Genomic DNA, 15,848 nt, shown 5'->3' on the forward strand with positions numbered 1-15,848 from the left:
CTTACCAGTAAATCTAGAGTAGTTGCTACTTCTTGCTCACTAAGTCCAATCAACATGATATCATCAATATAATGGACCAGTGTGATGTCTTGTGGGAGGGAGAAACGATCAAGGTCTCTGCGAACAAGATTATGACATAGGGCTGGAGAGTTGATATACCCCTGAGGTAGGACAGTGAAAGTATATTGCTGACCTTGCCAGCTGAAAGCAAACTGTTTCTGGTGGTCCTTACTAATAGCAATTGAGAAAAAAGCATTTGCAGATCAATAGCTGTATACCAGGTACCAGGGGATGTATTGATTTGCTCAAGCAATGATACTACATCTGGAACAGCAGCTGCAATTGGAGTTACCACCTGGTTGAGTTTACGATAATCCACTGTCATTCTCCAAGACCCATCTGTTTTCTGCACAGGCCAAATAGGAGAGTTGAACGGGGATGTGGTGGGAATCACCACCCCTGCATCTTTCAAGTCCTTAAGAGTGGCAGTAATCTCTGCAATCCCTCCAGGAATACGGTATTGCTTTTGATTTACTATTTTGCTTGGTAGGGGCAGTTCTAGTGGCTTCCACTTGGCCTTTCCCACCATAATAGCCCTCACTGCACGAGTTAGAGAACCAACGTGGGGATTCTGCCAGTTGCTCAGTAAGTCTATGCCAATTATACATTCCGGAACTGGGGAAATAACTACAGGATGGGTCCGGGGGCCCAGTGGACCCACTGTGAGACGGACCTGAGCTAAAACTCCATTGATCACCTGGCCTCCATAAGCCCCCACTCTGACTGGTGGTCCAGAGTGACGTTTTGGGTCCCCTGGAATTAATGTCACTTCTGAACCAGTGTCTAATAATCCCCGAAATATCTGATCATTCCTTTTCCCCAATGCACAGTTACCCTGGTTAAAGGCCGTCGGTCTCCTTGGGGAAGACTTAGAGGAAGGTTAACAGTATAAATTTGTGGCAGTGTAACAGGTTTCTCCCCCATAGGGACCTGGCCTCCCCTTCATTCAAGGGGCTCAGGGTCTGTAAACTGTTTCAAGTCTGGAAATTGATTAAGGGGCCGTGGCTCTGTGTTTTTGTAATTCAGGTTAGACTTCTGTTCCCTTGACCTAGAACTCTCTTGTTTATACAGCTCCAACAAGAATTTAGTAGACTGCCCTTCTATTGTATTTCTAGGCACCCCATGATTTACTAGCCAATGCCACAAATCTCTGCATGTCATATAATTTTGATGCCTCCTTTGAGTTTGTTGTCTATTATAATAGCCGCGTCTACCCTGTCTTTGGTGATTAAGTGCTGCCACCTGGCTTCTGCCAACTCGGGATCCTGTCATCCCCATTGTGTTTAAGGATTCCAGCTCAGTGACAGCAGTTCCTACAGTAATATCTGACCTACAGAGAAGTGCAACCACAGAGCTCTTGAGGGATGATGGTGCTAATCTCACAAATTTATTTCTCACTGTTCTGGTAAAAGGTGCATCCTCTGGACATTCCTGGGTTGTAAGAGCAGGCTTTGCATGATAAATCCACTCTAACATCCCAATCTCTCTAAGCCTCTGGATCCCCTCATCTACATTATACCAGGGCAGTTCTGGCATTTCAACCTCAGGTAATGTTGGCCACCTTTTGATCCATGTTTCAACCAACCACCCAAACAAGCTGTTAACACCTTTTCTAACTGCTCGAGCTATAACATTGAATGCAGAATCTCTGCTTAGTGGGCCCATATCAATAAATTCAGCCTGATCCAGCCTTATATTCCTCCCACCATTATCCCACACTCTTAAAATCCATTGCCACACATATTCCCCTGATTTCTGTCTATATAAATTGGAAAACTCACACAGTTCTTTTGGAGTATAACGTACCTCCTCATGTGTGATACTTTGTACCTCACCTTTAGGGGCCTGTTGGGACTTTAGTCTAGTTATAGGTCTAGAAGAAATGAGGGGTGGTGGGGGTGGGTCATGAAAAGAATTAGAAATATCTTCCAAGCCATTTGGTTCAGGGCTTTCATTTGCAGTTTCATCTGGTGAAACAGGATTAATAACTCTAGGGCTAATCCCTTCAGGAGGAGGTTGGGTGGCCAATTCCTCAAGGCAGTCCGGAGGTGGAGCGGCTATGTCCTCAGGGCAGACTATTACAGGGTTATCTAAAGAAGGCTCAGCATGTTCTAGGGTTTCAACCTCACCCCCAACATCATTATCAATCCATATGTCACCATCCCATTTTTCAGGGTCCCACTCCTTTCCAATCAATGCCCTCACTTTAACGGCAGACACCATGCAAGACTGAGATTTCAGTTTACGTTGTAAAGTTGCTACTCTAACAATAAGATTCTGAGTTTGATTTTCAGAGATCTCAAGTCTACGGCTACAGGAAATAAAATTTTCCTTCAGGATACTCATAGAAACCTCTACATCTTTCAGACGGCACTTAAGCTTCTTGTTTGAAGCCTTAAGCCCATCCCTTTCACCCTTTAAAGTAGACAGTGTATCTAACAACAACCGACTAACATCTCTATAACTCTTATTTCTAAAAAACTCTGTAAAGGTGTCAAAAACATTATACCCCAGAGTCTGGCTTCGTACAAGCGAAGCATTAGGAGAATCGAATGATGATATTTTGACTATCTCCTTTGCCAACTCAGTCCATGGATTGGGAGTGTCATTCTGATTACGGAAATCAGAGTCCTTAGTGTCTCTGAGCCCAGTCAGAGTAGAAAACCATTCATAAAAACCCATTTTTAAGATTCTGTTCCTTAAGAACCACTCCTGGTACCAAGATGTATTATTTAGGGTTCTCTAGAGAAACAGAATCAACAGGGAACACTTGCAAATATAAAATTTATGAAAGTGACTCACGTGACCGTAGGAATGCAGAGTCCAAAATCCACAGGGCAGGCTGTGAAGCCAATGACTCCAATGGATGGCCTGGATGAACTCCACAGGAGAGGCTCACCATCCAAAGCAGGAATGCAACCTGTCTCCTCTGAGTCCTCCTTAAAAGGCTTCCCGTGATTGGATTTAGCATCACTAATTGCAGAAGACACTCCCCTTTGCCTGATTACAAATGGAATCAGCTGTGGATGTAGCTGACGTGATCATGACCTAATCCTATGAAATGTCCTCATTGCAACAGACAGGCCAGCGCTTGCCCAATCAGATGAACAGGTACCACAACTTGGCCAAGTTGACACCTGTCCCTAACCATGACAGCGACCAACTTGGGGTACCCATATCCTCTGCATCTGAGTTGCAGCAGCTGCCCTTCAGTGATCTTTTTGTGTCTTCATGTACCTGCCAAATACCTCACATCTTCATATCTTGCCTTGTTGATGCTCCTAGGACCAGCCAATCACATTACCTCCTCTAGGCCAGTCAAGTTGTCCCTTCCTTCCCTCTTTTCAGAGCTGCCTCAGCAAGGCATTCTCTGGGCAAGACTCAGCCTCTATGTCCACTATCCCCAGTCCTCTTTGTCATTGAATATCTGATCTTCTGACCTGTGCAGGTGGGTGTCTGTCCTTCTGAATCCACTAGAAAGACCTTTCTAGGATGGCAGGAACAGAACATATCATACCTTATGTCCTTACAACCTGCCATGGCCCATGCAGTGTACCCTGGCCACCTGTGTCCAGTTCTCAGCTACCATGGCCGTATCTGGGGCCTCTGTGCTCTGGTCTCCAAGGAAGGTAGTGATGACACAGTTGAGCACATGGTTGAATAGGGTAATGTTGGCATTGATGGCGGCTGCTAGGTGCTCCTTGCCCTTCTTGTTGAACTGGAACCAGATGGAATCCAGACAGTGATAGAACACCACCTTCTTCAACTGCCTTTGTGGAGAAGGGGGGGTGTCACCCAGACCTGCCTGCTCCAGCTCAGATCCCATCATCCTCCAGGACCCAAGCCAGGGCCCTGTGATTTCAGCAGGCACTCAGGCAGCTGAGGAAGGTGCTCTGCCCCTGAGAGTGCCCAGCCTTTGAGTAACCCAGTGCCCAAGGCTAGCAGGTAAGAGAACTATGTTTTCCTCAAGTGCATAGAGATCATCTCACAATCTGCTACACTGGAGGTGGCTCCTGCTGAGGCCAGGTGTTCACCACATCCATCGGTATAACTGCTTTTCATCATTTCAGGGCGGAATGCCAAGTGGTTACCTTTCTCCTCACTTAGTCCATATTATGATATCTCAAGCAAGGGGCAGGAAGACTCTGGTAGTATAGATGGTCCTTATGCAGATTTGAACCATAGTACTAGTGCCACTGGAGGTGGCAAACCTGCCTCCCACCCTAGAGCCAGTGCTATGAATGTTCAAGGAGCAGGTTGCAGCTCCATAATGGACACTTGATACATGTGTAGTTGGCACTGAAGGTAGCGCTGAAGCAACTTCCAGCTGAGGAACTGGTGATACTGATGGAGATGTGGCTGCCTTCAGCTTTTGGAAAGTTATCTGGCTCTCATTGTTACAACTGCTGTCTGCATGGCTGGAGGTTGAGAACCATTACCAGTGCTGGAGAAGGCTCTCATTCCTAGCTCTGCAACGTAAGTCTCAAGAATGAGCAAGGTTGCAGGTGAACCTCCTGTTCTCTCCAGAGTCTCCCAAGTAAGGCAGGTAGGGGGGCTGTCTGGAATCAGGGAGCCTGGTTACCAGGTTTCCACATTCTGTTGGGCTCTATCACCAAGGATGTGAGGTCACCTCTTAGGTCTCCTTACCTGGGCCCTCTCAATGGATAAGAACGCTCCACACAAGCCACTCTGATCTTCTCACAGCTCATGTTCCTACCTCATGTCATCTGTGGACTGCCCACAGTCTTGCCTATGTGTCCTTCCCCACAACTAAATGAGAAGGCCTGGGGCACTTATGGCCCCTCTAGGAGGAGACCGGCCTGGGTTCTGACCTGGTTACTCCTTCATATCAGTTTCCTTATGATAGTCATTGCATTTTCTCACTGTCTTCTCTGACAAAATATGGTTCTTTCTAGCATCTACTTCTGGGGAACACCATATGGAAAGTATATGGGGTCAGAAAGTATATGGGAAAACCCATATGCTTGTTTCACAAGTAGCTAAGGCCCAAATATAGTCAAGAAATATTATAATAAGGGGATGGAAGAAACACTGAATACAACTCAAAACAAAGCTGGATATGGCCCATGATCTTAGGTAAGTCACGTTATCTCTGGTTTTATGTCTCTGTCTGTACCATAAGGAAGTTGAAACTGGATGATATTTATATATTGTTACTGTGGCAAGGAGCCTTCCTGATTTTGCCCACTATATTTAGACTCAAGTGCGGGTGCTCCTTCCCACTTCTGTGGTCAGCAGCCTGTGCTCTGGTTCTCAATGACCCCACTTCTGTTTCTAAGGAGCCTAGTATAACACCCCTTGAAGTGTGTCCTGGACTAGTGACTGCCTTCTAGACAAGACAATATGGCTAAATTATAGATTGTCACTCCTAAGATTTAGTTGCACATTGTTTTATTGTTTTACTATCATCATCATCACTCTCTCCTATGCATGAGCTCTCTATCTGTCTAACAATATTCTCACAAATATGAAAACTTGCCAATCCCTGTGACTGTCTTGGAGGCAAATGCTCCCAAGTTGAGCCTTAGTTGTGACCATAGCACCAGCCAGTCACTTGAGAGTTCTGCATAGAGAGACACCCAAGTAATTTGCACTCTGAGTCCCAGTCCAGAGAAATTGTGTGACAATAATAAATATTTCCAGTATTGAACCACCAGATTTTGGCATAATTTTATCACTTGTGATCCATAAGTTCAGGACCTGATGCCGCCTTCCTCCCTTCCTCCCCTCATCCCCTCTCAAGTCTGCTCACCCATGCCGCCCCTTTTCTAATCTCCTCCCTGGCCAAACTCACTCTGCCTCTGCCTCTACCTCTGCCTCTGTTCCCGTTGTGCCTCTCCCAGGCACACGTTTCCTAGATCTGTGCAGGGCTGGCTTCCTCCTGATATTCTAGCAACAGCATAAGGGTCCCTCACTGTGACCCCTTGTGCTCCCAGAACCCTCCTCTCAGTGCTTGCTTACTTCTCACTATAGTGCTTGCTTTTTTCTGTCACTGGTAATGGCTTCCATGCTACTGTCCTCTGCCCTTCCAGAATGTGAGCTGCTGGTGGGCAGGGGTCTGGCCATTCTTCAGTTCCATAGTTGGGACCTAACATAGAGCTTGGTAAAGGGAAGGATCTTGGGTCATAGTTGCTGAATGAATAAAGGAGATGATCTGGGAAGCCTCTGGCCAGCTCAAAATGTGGAGACAGATGCTAATATTAGGGGGTGAAAGTTGCATCTTCATGACTCTACTCTGGCTCCAATTGCTCCAGAAAAGCACGGTGGGATCAACTGGGCCCAAGTGGAGTTTCCAAAAAGAAGTGTCCCACAAGGGAGAGGTCTAAACAGGGATCCAAGGATTGGAGGGACCTCATTCTCAAATAAACCACAGGGCAGGTTGCACCCTGGCCCAGTAAGGAGTAGCCCTAATCTATCTTTTGTACTCTGCATAACTCAGAGGCCTAGGGCTGTTCCTGCATGTCCCTGAGCATCAGTTTTCCAAAGGCAAATGGCTGCTTGGATGGGGAACTATGTAAGAATGTGCTCACAAAGATCATGGAGACAGGTGTGTTCCTATTGGAAGACCTGGAGATGGGTAGAGGCCTGTGGCTCTTGGCTGGGATGAAGGCATGCTGGGCCCTTCCCCTCCTTCCCTCCTGCTATTTAATCACAGGTGGGACCAGCACCCTTTAGTCAATCTTCTCTCTATCATAAGGGCAGGAGGGGGCCCATTATGGGGGCCAAACTAGCCAGTTAACTTTATAATAGAGTTTGGTGACACTCTCTGATGTTCAGGTGCCCCTCCAGAACACTCAGTGACTTGGTCACAATTACAGATGATCAAACAGCAAAATCACTCATGTCCTACAGCTTTCAGTGAGCACACCCAGCCTTCACCCTGGGTTCACATTTAGTTTTCCCTCTTATTATTCTGACTAAGACCTAGTCCCGTGTTCTGTTCACAGGGTCAGGTTGACCTTCCAGTCCAAGCACTTCAGGAGACAGCAGCTCCCCTACTGTAAACACAACACAGGCTCCTACTATTTGAATCACACTCTTCAGTTTGGACTCCAGAAGTCTGAGTGTCTTGGATCCTGCCATATGGGAATGACATTGTCCAGCTTTGGGTTTCAACCTTCAGCAACCTGAACCCAAAGTCTGTGCTTTGCAGAAGAACCTGAGGAGATGGGTGGGTTCCAGTGAATAGCAATGCAGGTTGGGGGCTCTGAAGTGGACAAGGGCTAGGCCTGGTCCCAGGATGTAGAAGGCTTCTCTGAAGCTTAAACATAGGTTGAAGAGGAGGATGCTGGGGAAGGTGTCTTAACTAGAAATGATAGAATGGAATACAAGGAGTTGGGACCACTGCAACTTGGAGTGATTGGGTGATCAGGGGTCCATGGTCCACAGTGTGTCATCAAAGTTGCCATACCACAGTGCTAGAGGAAGCTTAGGGGACAACTGCACTGCCCCCACCCAAGCCATGATAGCTGAGCCTCCCCCGTGCATAAGGAGGCTGACCTCCTTGTCCTCTTGGAACACTTTGGGAGCTTTGGTGGCTTCCTTGGTGGACCATGCTGACTGGAAGTCACAGGGCAACAGTCATGCAGCTGTTCAACAAGATCAGTGCCCAGAGAGGGCTTCCAGCCATAATGTCATTTTGTCTGTTCACTTCATGGGCTATAAAGGGTGAAGTGACCTATCTAATGTTCTATGGTCCATAAGTGATGCAGGAATGCTTTCCAAATCTGCTTTCTTTAGGGTCCTACCATTTTATGTAGGAGGGGCTGGGGAGGGAATAGGTAGGAGAGAAAGGAATGGAAAAGGCTGATCAATGAATCCAAGTAAGAAATGAGCCTTCAGGGATCCACACCCCTCATATGAATGTCTTAGCTTTACCAGGGTTGGCAAAGAAGGCATACATTCACCAGCCCCAGGATGGTCACAGACTGCTCCTCTCCCTCCTGTCCAGAGCCCCTTCCAGTGAAAAAGAGGATACTGTGCCCAAGGAGCTAGGGCCATGTTTGCAATACCTGACCTCAGCCCCATCTCTGCCCTGCAACAACTGTGGATCTCTGAAATCCCTCAGTTCCAGGCTGGTGTGTCCATCCTCTCCATTTGTAACCAAGGTATGCTGATTAGCCAATGGCATTCCAAGAGTAATTCTAGTATACAGAAAGAGATAAAAGCCCATGATAGTCTCCAGATGTTTTGTTATGCTTCCTCTTATTCTTTCTGGAGTGCTGATAGTCATTCAGCACCTTTCCACTTTCCGTGGTCCCCCTGGAGTACAGGAACACATCCAACTTTCTGTTGGTAGCTGGCTTTAGCTCACTAGTTCTGGAATAACAGTACCCTCATCATCCACACCCATTCCTCGAGTATGACATCCAGCCTGCCTTTATCTCAAGCTCCTGGTAGAGCACATGATCAAATGCGTGATGGGCAAAGCCCTGATCAAGGACGTAGATTGCATCCCCCTTTCTTAATAACTGCCTGAGGCACCCTTAGCAAGGGGTGACTAATGTAAGATTAAATGGCTCACCATTGGAAGCAGGTGGCACATGAGAGCAGAGAAGGCTTAGACTTTGCCCATTTCAAAGGATCCTGAGTTAATAGCTGCCAACATGTTTCTTGGGTCCTCTCTGTACCCTGGAACCATCCAGTCAGAGAAAGAGTCTGGATGTCTTTACATGGGGATTATACTAGTTTGAAGGAATTTATGTACTCTAGAAAAGCCATGTTTTAATACTAATCGATCTTGTGGGAGCAACCATATCTTTTAATCCCTATTCAATAATGTAGGCTGGAAGCTTGATTAGGTTATCTCCGTGGAGATGTGACTCACCCGAGTTTGGGTATTAATCTTTCCTTAGAGAATGACTCCACCCATTGTGGGTGGGTCTTGATTAGTTCACTGGAATCTTTAAAAAAGGAAGCATTTTGTAGAAAACTCAAAAATGATAAAGAAGCCACAAAGCAGAGAGCCCATACTACCACAGACCCTGGGAGATGAAGAACGAAAATGCCCCTCAGGGACCTTCAGGAAACAAGAAGCTTGCAGAGAAAGCCTGCAGACATCGCCATCTTCCCCATATGCCTTACCTGTTGAGAGAGAAACCCCGAACAGCATTGGCCTACAACCAATGATTCTTTCCCTGGATGCCTTAGATGGGACATTTCTATTGTCTTGTTTTAATTTGGACATTTCCACAGTCTTAGAACGGTAAAGTAGCAACTTATTAGATTCCCCTTTTTTAAAGCCATTCAGTTTCTGGTATATTGCTTTCTGGTAGCTAGCAAATTAGAACATAGATGTTAGGAGTGTCCCTTTAAGGACAATGTGCCATAAAAATGGGGACTGAGGTGCAATGCCAGGCCCTTTGTGTAGGGCTGGAGATGGACTCTGAAGTGCCTGGCTTGTCTCTTGAAGGGCCCTCTGCTCTGGTAGCCTGCCTGCCTTTACCCCTAAGCTCCCCTTTCCTGCCAATCCTTTCAGTCCCTTGTTACGTGTGGTCTTTGTGTTCTTCTCTTGGGTGTCTAAGGCCTGTCCACATCTGTTTCCAGGTTGGATTCTGTTGACACACTGAATGGTTGACACAGCAGGGCTGGTCTCCTCCTAAAACCCCACCTGAAGCCTTAATCCAAGCCATCAGTGCTGGCTGCAGCTCTTAGGGTCCAGGCACATGGCAGCTCTTGCTCTGCTGTCGTCTTCTCAGGTAGTCAGTTTCTTTCTTTAATGTGGACAATTGACTAAACCTAAGAGTATTGTGACTGGATGTCTGTCATTCCAGAGATAATCAGGGACAGCACATTGGAGGGCATGTAAAGGAGGAGATGGGGCTTAAGGTGTCCCTCCTCCTCCCACATGCATGAGGCCAATGGCCTTTTCTGTCAGGATGACCACATAGTTGTTCCTCATCAGCTCATACACTGTTCACCCAACTCAAGAGACTTCCCCACCATAATAGATACCTCCCCACAACACTGTCTGCTGCAAATGTGGTGGAAACCCACTGAAATTTGGGACAACTGCTGGTGGGGTACAGCAGAGTTATCCATGGGAATAGTAGCCATCAGGGCCTCTAATGTCTCAACGTCAGTTGGGTGGTTCTTTTCTTTGAAGCTTTCTTGTGTTGTTCAGGGGAAGCAGGGAGGACAGCAAGGGGGATAGAGGGCTACCTGAGGAAGCTTCTTTCCTATGCTCAGCTGAGCTGCCATCACCTGCCTCCCATCATCACATTCAGGTCAAACCAAGGTCCCCTCCTATGGATAATCCTTCCTCACTGATAGTTTGAATTGAAATGGACAGGGTCTAGACAAGGGAAAAGAAGCTTATTGAGCTCTTAAAATTTTGCAGCAGATTGCAGGTGGTGAAGCTACTAAGGTACAGACATAGTAAATCCCTTGATCAAAAGAAGAATATCTCAGAGGAGCTGTTCTACAGAGCTGATGCTGCCATGGGTCCATAAGGCAGAGCCAAGAGCCATGGAGGACTATTCCCAGATCTGGGACACATAGAAATGAAAGAATTTCACCCGACCTGTAATTAATCTCCCTTTGTTTCTTCCAATTTCTCCATTTTGTAAACTAGTGACTATCCAATGCCTTTCCCACCATTTTGTTTGGGAGATTACTGGGTTTTTTTTTTTTTTATGGTCCCTGATCCAGCGGTTAAGTGGTATTTTGTCCCTGGAATGTATCATATCCATATATGATTTATATGATGAGATCACTGGCTCTTTAAACTAACAATATTTGGCTTAGATTTTGGATTTCAGATTTGATCATCTAATGGGTTTAGACTTTTATGGATGCAGGGATGGGGTTAGTGTACCTTACACATTGGATGGATGTGAATTTCAGGAGGATAGATGTCAGATGTAGTGGGTTGTATGTTGTCACCTGAAAGTCCTGTCTGCCAGTGACCAGTCAATAGAACCATATTTTACAAAAGATGTGCTTCTTTGAAATCCAATGGTGGAGCATCCTTCTAAAGGAGAGAAAAGGAGAGAGAGAGCAGAGACCACTGTGGGCAGATGTACAGTCACATCTAGGACAGAAGCAACTCATCAGACCCCTCCAATTGTCTGCACTCAGAGAGTTCCTGAGTTGCTTTCAAGAATAACACATTGTGGACAAGAATTTCTCTCATTTACATGCTGTCTAAACTTCTTTTACAGACAATCTAAGATGCTGCACTATAGACTTGTTTTTAAATTGAGATATCTTTCACATAACACAAAATCAGTCTTTTAAGTTGTACAACTTAGTGGGCTTTTGTATAAGCACAAGGTTGTTCAATCACCACCACTATCAAATTCCAGAACATTGTCATCATCTGAAAAAGAAACCGTATAACTGTTGGAGTCTCTTGGCCTCACCTCTTTTCTTTCATGCCCTAGTGACTTCTAAACTCTTTTTTTTGTCTCTGTGTGTTCACCTACTCTGCATATTTTGTGTAATTGCAGTCATTTCTGTGTGGACTTTGTCTCTTGCTGCTTTCATTTAGCTGCATCATCTGTACCTGCCTCCCAACCCCTGGAGTACAGCTGCCCCCCCACAAATCCTGTGGAATAGAACTGGCTGGGGTGTGCTCCCTGAGAACATTGATGGGGGTATGAGACAGGATGGAAGAGAACTGGAGGTGGGAACATGAGGATGTGGAGGGAGAGCAGGGCTGGGAGGAAAAGAAGAGGATGAGAAGGGAAGCAGGAGAGGAGAAGAGAGGATGACAAAGGAAAGGAGATTCATGAACAGGCAGACAGATTATGGGTGTGGAGTTCCCTGGGTTTCCTCAGCTAGTCTACAGACCACGTTGTTGACTCCCCCCTCATTCTTGCAGCATGGCTTTCATCTGCAGGAGGGTAAGGTGGGCCTCATAGAGAACAGACACTGCCATATGTTATATGTGCAAAGGACTGCCAAATGGAAGCTAGTGGTGCATGAGGAAGTGCTGTGTGCTGGGGACTTCTCACCCAGAATGGCCATCTGATAAGTGAGTAAGGCCATTTCTGTTCTCCCCATTCCTGTCCTCATGGTGTCAGTTTCTCCAGGTTGAGTGTGTGTTGTCTCTACTCTTTTTGAAAGGACACCTGTACTTCTTGTTCCTTCTTGCTGTGTGTCTCCCTAGTTCCCACCCTCAGATCTGTGCACAGCCCAGCTCTTCCCAAGCCCATCTTCACAAGATCCAGCAGCTGGAAGGACCTCAAACAGCATTTATTTTCATTGTGTTTTAATCTTTTAATGAAGAGTGACGTATATACATAAGAATCCATAAGTGTATAGCTTGACAAATTTTCACATAGTGATTTTGGTTTACTAGCAACTCTGTAGTTGTTTCCTTTCCCATTCCCACAACTAAAGCCCAAGCACAACTACCATTATCACATTTAACACTTTAGGTGAGATTCTGAATTTTTCATAAGTGGAATTTATAGTTGGTACAATTTTGTGCCTATTCTGTCTCATTTAAGAATATATCTGTATTTATAGTGTGGTATTATTTATGTGAATTGAATTATATTATCAATTACCCCACCTTCTTTCTCTTAGTGTCTTATAAAGGATTGCAGTAAGAGGATTGATACCCACCCTTAAAGAAGTAGGTCATGTCTCAACATACGGTCCCACTTACAGGCACGCAACTAGGTGAAAGAATCTTAAGAAGAGTATGTAGAATAAAATGTCAGAAAAAGACAAATATTGCCATGCCTCACTCATATGGGTTGCATATAATATGCAAACTCAGAGAAATGGAGTTGAGGTCATGAGTTATCATGTTGGGGTCTATTGTAAGCTCTTACAGCAGTCACATATATTTAAGAGTTGTAACTGATATTTCTAAATTCTGAGATACTGAGCTATTGTATATAGTGCAGTTGTTACCTGAATCTTATGTACTTATGTGAAACCTGAGACTCAGTACTAGATCACTGAAGCTATGAAAGTTGCATACTACCCCTTTCAGAAACTGTTAAGCTGGAAAAGTAATCAGACTTCATCTAGAGATATGAATGAAGCTGATCTGGATAGGACTAAGGTAAATCAGTATACTGGGTGAAGGATGACTTGGCCCCTATTTTCAAATTTCACCCTCTGTGAAAGAACAAAGTGAGAGATGTTTTATGTGCTGCAAAATTTATATTTTGGGTAGTACAATATCTAGTTTAACTTGTATGGTTAGTATAGCTAAACACCATGAATACATGGACTCTTGAATAGGGCAAGAGATATTGTTTCTTTGTACAGAATAGTGTGATGCCCTGGTATATCCCAAAGTAATTTGGGCAGAGAATAAATAAGCATTTCAGTATAATGATGCTTGGGGGACTGGAGAGAAAGGAGAAAACATTCAACTTCCCCATCTGGGGAATTCCTGATATTCTTGCAAGAAGTGGGGACAACCAATTCAATAGGCTGAGTCCTCAATCTTGGGGCTCACCCCTATGAGGCTTATTCCTGCAAAGGAGCAGGTAAGTTTACTGATAATTATGCCTAAAAATCATCCTCCAGAGAACCTATTTCATTGCTCAGATATGGCCCCTTTCTCTAAGCCAACTTGTCAGATGAACCAACCGCCTACCCCCTATCCGGGATGTGATTCCCAGGGGTGTAAATCTCCCTGGCAACCTGGGACATGATTACCGGGGATGATCCAGTACCCAGCATCATGGGAATGAGAAAGGCTTCTTGACTAAATTGGGGAAGATATAAATAAGACAAAGTTTCAGTGGCTGAGAGATTTCAAAGAGAGTCAAGAGGTTATTTTGGAGTTTTTTCTTATGCATCATATAGACATCTCTTTTTAGTTTATGGTATATTGATATGACTAGGGGGATGTACCAGAAAACTATTGAACTGTGTCCCAGTACCCTTGAATCTTGAAGAAGACTGTATAAATGTATAGCTTTTAGAATGGGATGGTCAGATTGTAAAATCCTTGTTTCTGATGCTCCTTTTAACCAGGATATGGCAGATGAGTAAAAAAAAGAATAAAAATAAATAATAATGAGCATTAAAGGGTAAAAATTGGTTAGATTGAAATATTGTGGGCTAATGAAAGGGTGGAGCAAGAAGTATGGGCTCTAGAGCTCTTTCTTTTTCTGAAGTGATATAAATATTCTTAAAATGATCATGTTGAAGAATGCACAACTATATGATGATATTATGAGCCATTGGTTGTATAATATTGTTGGAGTATAATTGTGTAAATATTTCTCACTAAAAAAAAAAAGATCCCACTCACCAAAAGACTTACTAACAATGTTTCTATAACCACAAGAATGGATGAAATTTAAGAATATAACTTCTCTGGGGATACATACAGCTTCACACCATCACACATATTATGTTGCATGATTGCACAATTCGGAGCCTTATGAATCAGCTCTGTGAGATAGCAAATCCAAAGCCAACCCAAAAAGCTGTTTCCTCCAAATTCATTGGAGCAACAATTGCTAAGTGCCAAGTAAACTTTGCATATATTTGAATATAAACCCTGAGAAGACAGTGGTGTCTCTTGAGATGTGTGTTTAGTGGGCAGCAGGGTGTATGGGTGTGTGAATTGATAAACCTCAAGCAGAAATCAGACTACAAACAGTGGGCCACCCACCATGGCTTCCTCAGTTGCTGTTCATATTAAGAGAATAATCAATCCTTCACATCACAAATCCTGACTTTACATGTGCTACCAGAGAAGTGTTGGAAAACCTGACCAAGAAACAGCAGCTCAGTAGTGAGTGTTTACCTATTATATGCCAGGGAGACCTTGACAGATCAGCACTGCAAGTCACCCTCAATACCTGATTGTCAGATGGTGGACAGGGTTGAGTTATACACAGTGATGGGACTTCATACACTTCCAATGCTTCAGGTCCGTGGGAAGAATTTAAACATCAGGATGGCACCAGGGTGGGGCAGCAGTGGACTGACCACCTCCCATCAACTGTTCATACAAAATAAGGACGTGAAGGGCCATGAGACAGCCAGGTGTGTGAGAACACGACAGCAGCCATTGCATCCCAGGGTGTAACTGCAAGGATGCCCATCCTTGATGGAGAGCAGAACAGAACATGGGTGAACCTAGTTCCCTTTAAAGAGGATACGTTTTCTCTCTCAAATTTCCTGAGCTACTCTATGTGGCCTCCATTTTCTGATGAATACTGAACAGTGAATGCACAAGTGTTGCATATTTGAGTAAGGACATGCACCACTGAATGGTGGAGCCTGGATTCTGTCATTTTGTCAACATCTTAGAATTGAATGACCAGTGTGGGTATTGGGGTACGCAACAGCAGATAGAAACTCATGGTGAGAATCCATGCTACAGAGAAGCCTACATGCAGCTTTGCTTAGAAATCTTCTGTACAATAGGTGCTTGGTGTCCATCTGAGCATCACACTGTGTCTAAGAGGGGGTATAGCATGTGAGCCCTCTTTCTATTCATTAAAGCCTCTCTAGGAACAGAGAAGGGACATCAGCTAGAAAAAGCATGACCAAGTATAAATTTCCCATACCCAGAGGAACATCAAGAGTAGACAGCTCCTGCATACTGTTCACCTGAGAAGAAGAAGATACTAGCAGAGAAAAACTGTGGACCAGAAATGTGAAGTATATAGGAGGAATCAGTGTGTGCTGACATGTGGCCATTTCTATCTCAAGCTCTTTGCTGGGAGCAAAAAGTGGGGCCAGGGCCCCTTGGTAGGAACATGGGTTTAGCTTCACTTTGCTTCTGCCCTGGGACCACAGCTCTGCATGTGAACTGTGCCAGGAACACATGCTGGGAA

At 44.8% G+C, this 15,848-nt stretch overlaps 1 protein-coding gene across 18 annotated transcripts in view; it reads left to right on the forward strand.

Moving 5' to 3' along the window:
* Positions 1–3,721: 3,721 nt before the first annotated feature.
* LOC143664215 (olfactory receptor 14C36-like) overlaps positions 3,722–15,848 on the forward strand; it is a 176,608-nt gene continuing 164,481 nt past the window's right edge. For 11 of the 18 annotated variants that reach the window (XR_013166371.1, XR_013166372.1, XR_013166373.1 and 8 more), the window contains exons 1-4: positions 4,659–5,157; positions 7,029–7,252; positions 8,033–8,189; positions 11,906–12,058. The gene's annotated coding sequence lies outside the window, so the exon portion shown is untranslated. Of the gene's footprint in view, positions 4,006–4,658; positions 5,158–7,028; positions 7,253–8,032; positions 8,190–11,905; positions 12,059–15,848 lie in introns of those variants that run through there. The other 7 variants (XM_077137863.1, XM_077137865.1, XM_077137864.1 and 4 more) reach the window with 6 other exon arrangements.

Source organism: Tamandua tetradactyla, chromosome 20, assembly GCF_023851605.1.
Source record: "Tamandua tetradactyla isolate mTamTet1 chromosome 20, mTamTet1.pri, whole genome shotgun sequence".
Classification (NCBI taxonomy): domain Eukaryota; kingdom Metazoa; phylum Chordata; class Mammalia; order Pilosa; family Myrmecophagidae; genus Tamandua; species Tamandua tetradactyla.